The following is an 11,990-nucleotide window of genomic DNA, read 5'->3' as shown; positions in this document are numbered from 1 at the left end:
CTAAAAGCCGAAAACCGAAAAACCGGTTTTTGTGCCCACCACTAGTAGAAAGTAAATACAGAAATCTTGAAATTCGTCTTCCATCTATTTTGGACGAAGGAGATCTCTAATTTTTCCTTGGAGTAAAGTTCATTTCCAAATTTTATTGTCTTGTAAAGTTATTTACTAAACAGGTGTACAAGAACATCCAAGTACGAATAAAATAGTGCTGTATTGTTTGAAGAGCAAATATATCCTAAAAAGAAAGAAAAGGAAAAAAAACCGAAAGTTTATAGATAGAAATTCGTACATATATTCGTTTCCCTGAAAATCTATGTGTTCATTCTCTGCGTGAAACGTACTGGATCGTCATCTATGCTTCCACACATGATGCAGGGAGTCGTATAAATTGGCGTGGACGCACGGAGTCTTGTATGTGACAGGAACATTTGGCAAGCAGGGAAGGATTGTTCAGGCTCAAACATTTCCAAGCCATTGCGTCATATCACTCGCTAGATTGCAGGCAAAAAAAAAGCTCATCCGTTCTTTCGTTCGAACGCGAGAATAGAGAGAGAGAGATTCTAAGTAAGTATACGTTTGTAAAACAATGCATTCACCAGAATAAAAGGAACGAAAGAATAGAGGAAACGTTAAGGGGAAAAATAGTACTAAAGAAATTACAGTAGTGTGTAAACTGACCGTAAATCTTCATTAAGTTTGTTCGAACTTTCAAAACTACAGCCTAATTTAGTCGTTCTGTTTTTGTTCTAAAGTGTTTTGTTGCCAACTATTATTGCAAAACCTACTCATGTATTTCATTCAATATTTCTGTTATTGGTAAGGTACGGAATTCTATAACATGTCATATTTTTATCCTTTTACACAGGTATTTTTGCATATTTTTGTATTTTAAATATAAATACATTGCACGACCTTGTGAAGAGACCCTTTTCTATCAAGTTTGAATACTTTATGTGTAGTCTTTCTAATATTGGAGTGTATCACTTTGTGCGATGATTATTTCGTTTCCACTTTCTTCTCAAATCACCTGAACAACAACAAACCAAGTGACAGACTGACAAGCCAATCCCAGGATTTTGTAAACTAAAATCTTTAGAGCAAAGGTAATGGAATTGTGACTAGGGCTGCTAAACAAAAGGAAATTAAACAGTTATCAAACAGAAACAGATTATGATGTTAGAGGGTGAAAAATAAAGGATTAAGTTAGGAAAGGTAGAAGTCGACACAGTACTTGCCTTGAACAATCAGTGGACCTCTATTAATGGTCTTCACAACATATGGACATCTATTCTTTGGAACATGGAGTCTGGGCTATGGACGACAGACAGCTTCGTGTAAAGCTCGGCGTTGCGGCAAGAGAATCAAGATGAATTTATAGCGTAAAATAACTTGGAACACATACGCTTCCAACCAACGAAATCATTGTTGCCGCTTATAAAAGAATACGAAACTTAAAATGCGTTATCTCCTTTATCATGGGTAAAGTCTAGGCGCCGGAAATCGACTATCGCAGAAAGTACCTATCTATCGTCGCTGTCGGTCAACTTTCCTCCAGGCGCCATGTTCTCTATGGCTTTGTTCCAAAGCATCGGTAATTGAATTCCTGGTTAAATGAATCGAAGGTAAGCTGATGAAATGGAGTAGGACGTCTGCGTTGACATCATATAAGGTGATCTTTACGAATGCATATAAAGGGGTAATCTGTATATTTATTCATTAAGAAATACATAAAATGAAAGTCAACATAAAATATAAATGCATTTATATATGAGAGTGTAAATGAACTGTAAATTGTACTGAAAGATATGACAATTTAGAATATAATTTTAAAATCAATAAAATTCAATGTTCATAAGTTCAAATAAATAATCTTTGTCGTACTCACAGAATTTCAATCCCATATGGCCAAAACAAGTTATTATTATTATTATTATTATTATTATTATTATTATTATTATTATTATTATTATTATTATTATTATTATTATTATTATTATTATTATTATCATTAAATGAATCACATACATCGTACTCAGCACAATATCTTCACACTACTTGATGAAGAGAAATGATTGCAATATTTTAAACAGATTATAACTACAACTAGTTCTAATAGAAATAAGCAATGCACATAACAGTAATAATTTCTAATGAAAACTACTAAAAGTTACTATTAAGATACTCTAATTCTAACTACACAGAACAGACAGAATTTAACTTACTTTCTACTTATAACCCAGGAATTATGTAAACCATTATACTTTATCAAATGCATGCAATGAATATTAAACTAAACCTAACTACTTCTAGCTCATATCTACATGTTGAAAATTACAGTATAATTAAAAGAGGCAAGCAACTAACCATTTTAGTATATAAATACAATATCTACCTTGATAGAAGAAAATCTCTCATATGACTGTTATTACGATTAACACCTTGTTATAGTACAGTTGTCTGTGAGCATCTGTAACTGAATTCTAAATTATACTTACTGTAACTGAATTCTCTCATATGACTGTTATTACGATTAACACCTTGTTATAGTACAGTTGTCTGTGAGCATCTGTAACTGAATTCTAAATTATACTTACTGTAACTGAATTCTCTCATATGACTGTTATTACGATTAACACCTTGTTATAGTACAGTTGTCTGTGAGCATCTCTAACTGAATTCTAAATTATACTTACTGTAACTGAATTCTGTGATACTTACTTGTTTTGTTTCAGCTTTTGACATTATAAACACGTACTTAAAATGTATGCTTCAGTGTCCCAATAATTTATATATGAAATTATTTTTATAGTGTGCAAATAAAAAGGTCGCATTATCAAACACTTTTATTGTATACTTGGGATATACGGATATGGTAATCCGTTCACAGGATCTGGATACGAGTTATTGACTGTTTCCTGAGTCAAACTCTAAATGGCGATTCGGGCCTATCATTTTTCAAACTTTTGCCGTCTTGGATGTTTACTTCGAGGGCAAATGCGTGATATATACCCCATAGGATGAAGATCTAAGTAGAGTAAGCATTACAATTGGTAGTCATTGATTGAATATCTCGCCCGAGCGTTAGCGGCGAAAGAAGTAATCACTAAAGTAATCGCTTGTTTCACCGCTAACCACACGTAGGCAAAAATTCAAACAATCTTAAACTTAGGAATAGAATAAAACTTCAGCATCATTTAACTGAAAAAGAACATAAAATGATGAGAATTCGTTTATATCAATATATTGCACCATGCACACCAAAATGAAGAACACGAGGTGACAATTTCCGGGTCAGAATAACGCCAATGATACGCATAAAACAGTGATTATATTTGACGTTAGGCCGATACTTACATCTCTTCAAATGACATGGACAAATTATAACAATAGAAAATGTGGATCTCTTCTGATTACAAAAATACAGATGGATATGCACTACTTTACATTTTGTATGAACTATTTTTGGTAGTGCGTGTAAAATGCTTGTCTCCTCTTGAAGTCGTGGCGCCCAATGGCAGCTACGTCACGCAGCTTCTTCTTTGTCCCCGCTGCTCACGTGAGTCGCACCTACCAAAGTGATGTAAGCACAGGTAGGACTGTGACTGGCTGCTGTCGATGGCCAAGGTCATCTTCTGCTTCGTCTGCCTCGTTGCTGATATATCTGTTGCAAGAACGTGCAACGATTACTTACACTATAAGGGGAAAAATAGCAGCCTTTAAAATAAAATGATTAAATTGTCTGAGCTGGACACACCAAAAATAATGCACAAATAAATTTATTACAAATGAATATAATATCCGTTGCGTTAGTCTTCAGGTGAGTGTGTGCAGGAATTAGGATAAGACGTCAGAGGGAGCTGGTGGTGTTAGAGTTGTTCTAAACGTATAAGGTAGTGATTACTATACCTTCAATGAACTAAACGGTCAAAACATTGTATATTGTGTGTATCAATCCCTTCAAGATCACTCTCCTCCATAGGTTAACTGAATCCTTAAGCCGCAGTAAACTTGGGAAAAAATTAATCTTATTCAACTAGAATACAATCTCGACTGTCGAGTTGATCGGTTAGTCAGTCTGGAGTCTCTTTTAACACCGACTACGACATGACCTTCCAGCTTTTTGTGTGACCCGAACCACATAAACGTTTGCTCGAAATCAAACTCGAATCTCAAGAACCCAAAGTCATAGAGCAGCGAGGAAGCACCGGTCAAGTTGAACATAGACATGGTCGACTACGATAAAATAAGACTATCACACGTTGATGCCCTTTAGGCGAAAGAAAGCGAATAATTAAGGAAAGTGAATTATTATAAAATTGAATTTTTTGTTCTTTCCCTCCGGGAATTGATGCCGGAACTACGAACACAAAACACAAATGCGCTAGCCACTAGATCAGTTGCCAGAGATTTTGTTTACTACAAGTGTGGGATTTTATTTATAAACAAGAAAAATGCATAATAATACAACGATATGTTGTATCATTATCATTTTCTTGTATTAAGCTTGTAATGTTGTATCATTTTCTTGTAATAAGCTTGTAAATTTTTGGGCGATACTTGATTTTTATATGTACTAGCCAGCTGTCTTGATAGAAGAAGAAGAAATTAAATTATGATTTTGTGTTTTTGAATGTTGTCATAGATACCTTTTAAGGTATGTAATGGAATGTTTTGGTAACCATGACGACGGATTGCTTGTTTATTATAGAAACGTAAGTTATAATGTTTTAAGTTGTCGCACGTTAAAGATCTGAACTTTATAATAAACGACATATGTGCGATAGTGAGTTAATTATTTTGGTTTATTCATATTGGCTCAATAATATCTTAACGATCAGGAGTGTTGTTATATAATATAAATATGTGTATAAATAATAATGATACAACATATCGTTGTAATAAAATATATATATATATATATATCATTAATCATTCTCTTGATTTCTTTTTGACATAATACAGAAATGTTGGCAGTTAGAAATATTGATTTTATTTTGAAAGAGTTGTTGAAGATAAATATAAGGTGTGAAAAGAAACTACTACGACCTCACGAACGGAAAGCTTACTTGATACTAGGCAAAGTTTTTGTTGGAATGTTTTGTTGTTCTTGTAGAGCAAACTGATAATCTAAATTCACTAAAGATTGAGCGACTCTGGTGTTACTACCTGGTTAGTACATATGAAAGAAGTAAAACTGAAACGTGAGAAGAAGGAGGGATGATGCAAGAAGTAATTTGAGCAGAAGTGTTAGTTTAGCCTTGTTAGTGGACTTTAGTTCAGAAATCTCTTTTCTAGAAACTCCTGAGAGATGATGCTGATAAAAAAGAATAAAAGATGTAGTTCTAAATCTAACTTATTTCCAGTGGAATGTACCTTACGGAAAACTTCTCCGTGAGAAAGATTTTTTTTTTGTGAACAGAAAGGTAAAAGGAGAAAACGATGAGAAAAAGTGGACGAAAGACACAATGAAGTAAGGAAAAGACAGACAAGAAAGATGCAAAGAGAAAAGATGTCGAAATACCGAGAAGGAAAGAACGTGCGAAGTGAAAGAAAACATCTTCCTTTGTGAATGTCTGTCTGTGAGTGTATTTCTCAAGGGGAGTTCTGTGAACGAAATTTATGTCCATTGTCCACCCAATTGTGATACGCTAGTGACACTCCCTTACAGCCCCTTCTGAATTCAGACTCTATAGATTAATTCCAAGTATATATATATATATATATATATATATATATATATATATATATATATATATATATATATATATATATATATATATATATATATATATATATATATATATATATATATATTTCCCAGCGAAGAAAATACTAGCGTTTCTGTTTGATGTGTGGGTGTGAATTCGTGTGCGTCTTCCGTTACCTTATTGTCTTGGGATTGTGTGTATTGAGATGCGTCAATTGAGTTCAGCTACACAAGCGTAGGAGAAACTTGAGAGAAGTAATATATGTTGCTGTGAAATATGAGCTTCGATTGAAAAAGCTAGGAAGAAAATTGTTGGTCTCTAGACATGAATGGATAATGTTACACACAACTTTTTTATTTGGCTGTTTTCGGGTCACTGAAATGTTGGTTCTCTGAAGGGAAAGTAATCTCTCATGTTACTAATAGTGTGTCACTGTTAGAAGTATGTGTGTGTAACCATTATTGGAAGACAAATAACAATAGACACAAAATGTAACTTAACAATGTATTTTATAAAGAAATAAATAATCTGTTTCAGGAGAATAAAATTATCAATTACAGTAGAGCGTCGATTATCCGAACGTCAGTCAACCGAACGACCGCTTAACCGAACTGTTTACTCGCTCGCACCGTTACTCTCCCACCCTACCGTCCATCATCCCCCTCACTCCCAAACCAAGTTTCCCACAGTAGTCGCCGCACTGAGCCACCGCTGGCGGAACATTGCTTCTAATGGGGCCTTCATAAGGCGCTGCTGACCGGCCAAGCCGCCAGTCGCTGTGTTTCAACAATCAGCACACTTCTGTCGGTTTGGCACTGGCTGTAGAAGTACAGTCCAGTACAGTGCAGTACAGTACAGTACAGTACAGTACAGTACAGTTCGATTATCCGAACAAACCAGTTTTCCGAACACCCATGTCCCCAATTACTTCGTATAATCGACGCTCTACTGTATTTTTAACAACACAAGATATAGATTTACTACCTTAAAAATTCGTACCTCTTATAAAATTTTAAATATATATTATCGGTTATTATTATTATTGTTCTGGAATCATGTATTCTGTCGACAGGGATGAAGGTATAATACACCTCTCATTTTCCTTGACTACATTGACCTTTGGTATGGTGTTGCGGCGACCACACACAGTTTCCGAGTTCACATCATAAGAAAACTTTAGTCATCGGATCCGCGTTCACCCTCTCCAAAGAAGTGAGCGAGAGCGAACCATTACCTTGTGTGGATAATGTGGAAAAGACAACTATCGCAATTCCTGTAGTCCGACATCTTATGGTTAAAGAAAAGAATGAGGAAAATAGAAGTGCTGAGTCTAAAATCCGAATGGTATGAGGACCTGTCCGTTTTGTTATAAAGCAAGTTATTATTACACGTACAACCGGATATATTTAAAAGGTTTTAAAGTTACGAAATTGAACGTTGTTGGTGGAAACAGATGATCAGAAACAAACTGAGGAACACTGACAACACACATAAGATTTGAACTATTTGTATTTCAGTAGAGAGTAATCGACTATTAAATGTTAGCCATGGAATAATGTCATGTTGCGATTTCTGTGCAAAAGACGGGGAGATTAAATCTGAGCTATGGACGGAACAAATTTTAAACTCGACACCTATACACACATTCATCCCTGTATATATTTGAGATAAGAAGTTGCTATCCAAAAATGCGTCAGTATTGAGCTATAGCCCGCCGAAAAAGTACCAAGATAGAATAAAAATGAATAGAACTAGAGAGCGAATTGTCGGAGAAAGGTCGGGTCAAAGGAAATAGAGCATTATTTGACCTGGAGATTTGGTTCATGTGCAAATCAATGAGGAACAGTGGCGGCGCAAGGGGGGACTCACATGACAGCACTGGTTAGAATTGGAAACATTGGGTAAAACGTACCGGGAGGATGGAAAAGGTCACAGAAAGCAATTCCAGACATGGATTCCTAAGTCGGAAATGCACCAATTCCGAGCTATAGCCCTCCGAATCTGCGATTCACTAATCCTACGAACGAGCGAGAATGAATTGTCGGAGAAAGATCGGGTCAAAGGAAATAGTGCATTATTTGACCTGGAGATTCGATTCAGATACAAATCGATGAGGAACAGTGGCGGCGTAAGGGTATGTTCACAGGAAATGGACATACTCTTAGTGCCGGAACCAAATATCCGACGTGGAAACTGAGTTGTAATTCTCGTACGTAGAACCGTTTGAAATATCGGGAGCGAACAACTTAAATACAGGATGTACGCAGTGGTATTTGTTTGGAAAAGACATGGCTACACTAGCACCGGAGTAGGTTGCACTATCTATCGATAGTACAAATGAAGGTGAGTTATCAGCATCATCATCTAGACTTGGCGACTACTAGCCACAAGAGATCTCCTATACCCCGCAGCTCGAAAATTGTTGAAATGTAAACATTACCTTTTAATATCATCCTTGATGCATCGTGGTTGCGTGGTGAAGCACTCAGATCTGAATCCAGGAGTCCTGGAGTCAATCTCATATCATGTAAGGTTTCGTGTTCGATGACATCGTTGTACTGGTGTCTTCGGGTTTCTCCCAGTTCCGTATTCCACAAATTATTGTAAATATCGGCAGATCTGACTTTCAATAGCCTCAAATTGTGTTTTATTCTTCTTTCGTGATGCTGTGGCAAGTACAATGCTCCACACGCCATCTTGCATAAATCTTTTCTTGAAAGCCCTATTTAGTAACCACAACAAAACACGTTTCGTCTTGTTAAAAGCATCATTCGACACCTATCCTTGCGTGTATATCATACGTTACCTACGTTGTTTCCTGTACACCAACAGAGGAAACAACAAGAATCTTTGTAGCCGTACGCCTACTGCATTACAATACTCGGAGGTCATTTATGTCACAGTTTGGCAGGCGAGTGTTTTTTTCACTAAGCTGAAGAAGGTGTGTTTCAATTCCTTGGGTAGTCTCTCAGTATCTGTACCTGTGTGTTGTCTGTGCTCTTGGTCGGTAGCGGGATTAGTGTGGGAGTGAAATGGAGTTCACGTTTGAAGAACTTGCAGATATAGAGATTTTTATGGGCTATGTAATGGAAACTGTCATGCAGCTGCAAGGTTTTATCACAACAAGTATCCAAACAAATGACATCCAAAGTACTCAATGTTTCCGAGGCTTTTAGGCATTTACGGGAAACGGGACACTTGCGCTCATTACGTCACGACCGCGGAAGGAGACGAACAACCAGGACTCCAGACCTTGAAGAAGAGGTTCTGGATCGTGTGACAGAACAACCTTCGGCAAGCACTAGAGCATTAGCACATGAAGTGGAGGTTGACCATAGTACTGTTTAGAGAGTACTCCGTGAACAACAACTACACCCCTATTATCCACAGAAAGTTCAAGACCTGCTGTAGAGACTTTTATAGTGAGTTTGTATCATTGCCATTACATTTGCATAACGTTTCTCTTTTGTTTTAAAAAGCAGTTTGTGTGTGTGAGTGTCAGCAAGTTGAGCACCAAGAGATCCATACAAGACGGTCCTCCGGAATTCGTTCAAAAAAGACAATCTAACAGTAAGTTGTAAGTGTTAACAGTTGTTGTGTAGTTAGTGCAAATAAACATGTATTCATTTATCACAATTAAGTTCTTTTGTGAACATTTATTCATCAAAAGACAGAACATTGGTCCTCCGGGCCGGATCACAGTGAACTAGCGTTTGATATAAACTGTGAGTGTGTATGTGAACAATTGTTACATTGCTCTTTGTTTAGTTCAGTTCATGTGTGCAGTGACATTTATTAATTCTTCTGGAAACTATGTGAATAGACATAAGTGAGAACACGTTCATCAGTGTGGACTTGTGTTTATTAGTTAGTGTGGACTTACAATATTTTTCAAGATGGAGGACTCAGAAAGAAGCAAGTTAGTGAAACAACGTGGTGTGTGCAAAAGTCAGCTGACAAGATTTCAAAACTACGTAAGTAATATTAATTCAACAACTACAATTAGTCAGGTGAAAGTACGTAAGACTGCAATGATTGAGTTGTATAAAAAGTTCGATGAAGTACAATCACAGTTTTTTTTTGTATTATAAACAATGTGTATTTAATTTTCTAACGGTGCATGTTGAACATCTTGTACACGTGTACTATTCTGAGCTTCTCATGTATAATTGTTGACAATTCTCAACCAAACTTACAATACGGTAATTTTTTTTTATTTCAAAATATTTTAGGATTTATTTTAAATAAAAAATTTCATCCATTTTGTGTGTGAATGGGAATGAATTTAAAACACTTATTGCATTGCCTCTTTGAATGGCAAGGCTTACCCGTTGGAACAAGAAATGTTTGCTTCTAGGGTCTCCTGATTTATTAATTAAAGCTGACCCCAAATTTGTCAAAAATTTACTTGTTTCTTTACTAAAAACACCCATGGTTTCAGCAGCAAAAGCAATGAAAAAATGATCTTTTAATTTTGAATATTTCGAATGCTTTCGTTTACTAGCTGCCTCGGCTGCACTTCCTGCTTCCTCACTGGTTAATGTTATGTATGAGGGTGCGAAAGTGTCTACGCATGTAACATCCCACACTAGACTTTGGCCTCTTTTCCAGGGAATTAAAGTAGTTCCGTCTGGTCTTTTGCCATCATCCCGTAACATTCCTGTTGGTTCCAAAATGCTAGGAATGTCTATGCTGGCGAGAGTTCGCTTTACTATTTAGTTTAATTCTCCGTGGCGTGAAAATCTCCCACTGCTTCTAATGCAACTCAATGCATGAAGACCTTTAGCATCCATTTGATTTTGACATACACACGTGAATTCATGACAAATATTTATGCCAAGGCGTAAGGCTACACTTATTTGAAAGATATTATTTTCCATAAATGTTCCTATGTTTTTTGAGGGTGTAGCTTGCAACCATGCTCCGGACTCTTTCTTGTGAAGCGCTTTAAGACGGGCAGTATCAATAGGATTTTCTGAAACTATTTCCCTTTCTCTTATCTGATTTAATAGTATGTCATCCCATTTCCTTTGTACTCCTTTTGTCTCTGGGATTTCGTTATAAGTGTCTTTCCATATCTCTAGTGCCTCGGTCAAATGGGCAATTTTCACTTCATCAACTGTGTTATGTAAAATGTTGGAGACGAGTGAAACTGCTCCATGGCACGAAGACAAAAAAGCAGGAAAGCTCAAATCAGATACTTTTCGTATGCTTAAACCACCTAATCGTATGGGTAAACTTGCTTGCCTCCACTGACTTTCGTTTAATGTACAATTAATAATTGATTCTAAACCCCTTTTCAGTAAGTTGTCTAGCTGAAGGACAACATATGGCATGGTCCACGTTGGAGTGGTGCGTAGAAAATATGTCAGTTTTGGAATGCCTAAACAGTTTTTTAGAAGAAAATAAGCTATATGTGCAGGCAACTGTTTCAATTTGTCCATTATTATTTTCATACTATTTAAATGTTCTTCAAATTTTTGAACATAGCCATCCTCGTGGAGTGGTGTCCCTAGTAATGACAGCTCATGGGTTTGTATTGTCCGTATTCCAGGCAACAATGTCTGAAACTTGGCTTCAGTGACAGGATCAACTTTTCCCGATACGAAAAATAATTCACACTTGCATGGATTTACTTGTAAACCTATCTTTTCAGATTCACTGATTAAAATATTTAGGTCCTGTATTACTGTTTCTGGTGAACCTCCCAAAGTTCCATCATCTAGGTAAAACAAGTTTAATTCTGAAGAAAAACTGCGCACTATTGGATGGATGGCCAAACTAAAAATCATCGGACCTGTAGGATCACCTTGTTGACATCCTACCTGCGACGTAATTGTTTTGTCTCCATAAAATAATAGGGATGGATTAGCATAGCTTTCCCACAAATATGGATATAATTCAGGTACAACCATCTTCACTTCTTTCAATATAGAATCCCTTTCGACCGAGTTAAAGGCGTTTTTGTAATCTATTTTTAAGATCACCTTGTTTGTACTTTCGTTGGTTTTGATATATGTCCTAGTAGCATGTATGATTGCCTCATTTCCTTTTTTGGTTGCGAAGCCGAGCTGATGAGGTTGTAAATGAATATTGCATTTGCTATAAATCACAGTTAGAAATAAATTACGAACAAGTAGAGGACGATGCATATAGGGAGGAGTTTGAAACCAGTTACTATGATGTATTAGCGCAACTAGAGGATTTTATTATTCAGCGTAGCCAGGAATCTCATTCAAACAATTCCTCGAAAAATGAGAATCAGGTGTCAAATGATCAATT

This window comes from Thermobia domestica, chromosome 10 (genome assembly GCF_964235325.1).
Source record: "Thermobia domestica chromosome 10, izTheDome1.hap1.1, whole genome shotgun sequence".
Classification (NCBI taxonomy): Eukaryota; Metazoa; Arthropoda; class Insecta; order Zygentoma; family Lepismatidae; genus Thermobia; species Thermobia domestica.
The sequence above is the reverse complement of the archived record's forward strand: the minus strand, read 5'-3'. Positions refer to the sequence as shown.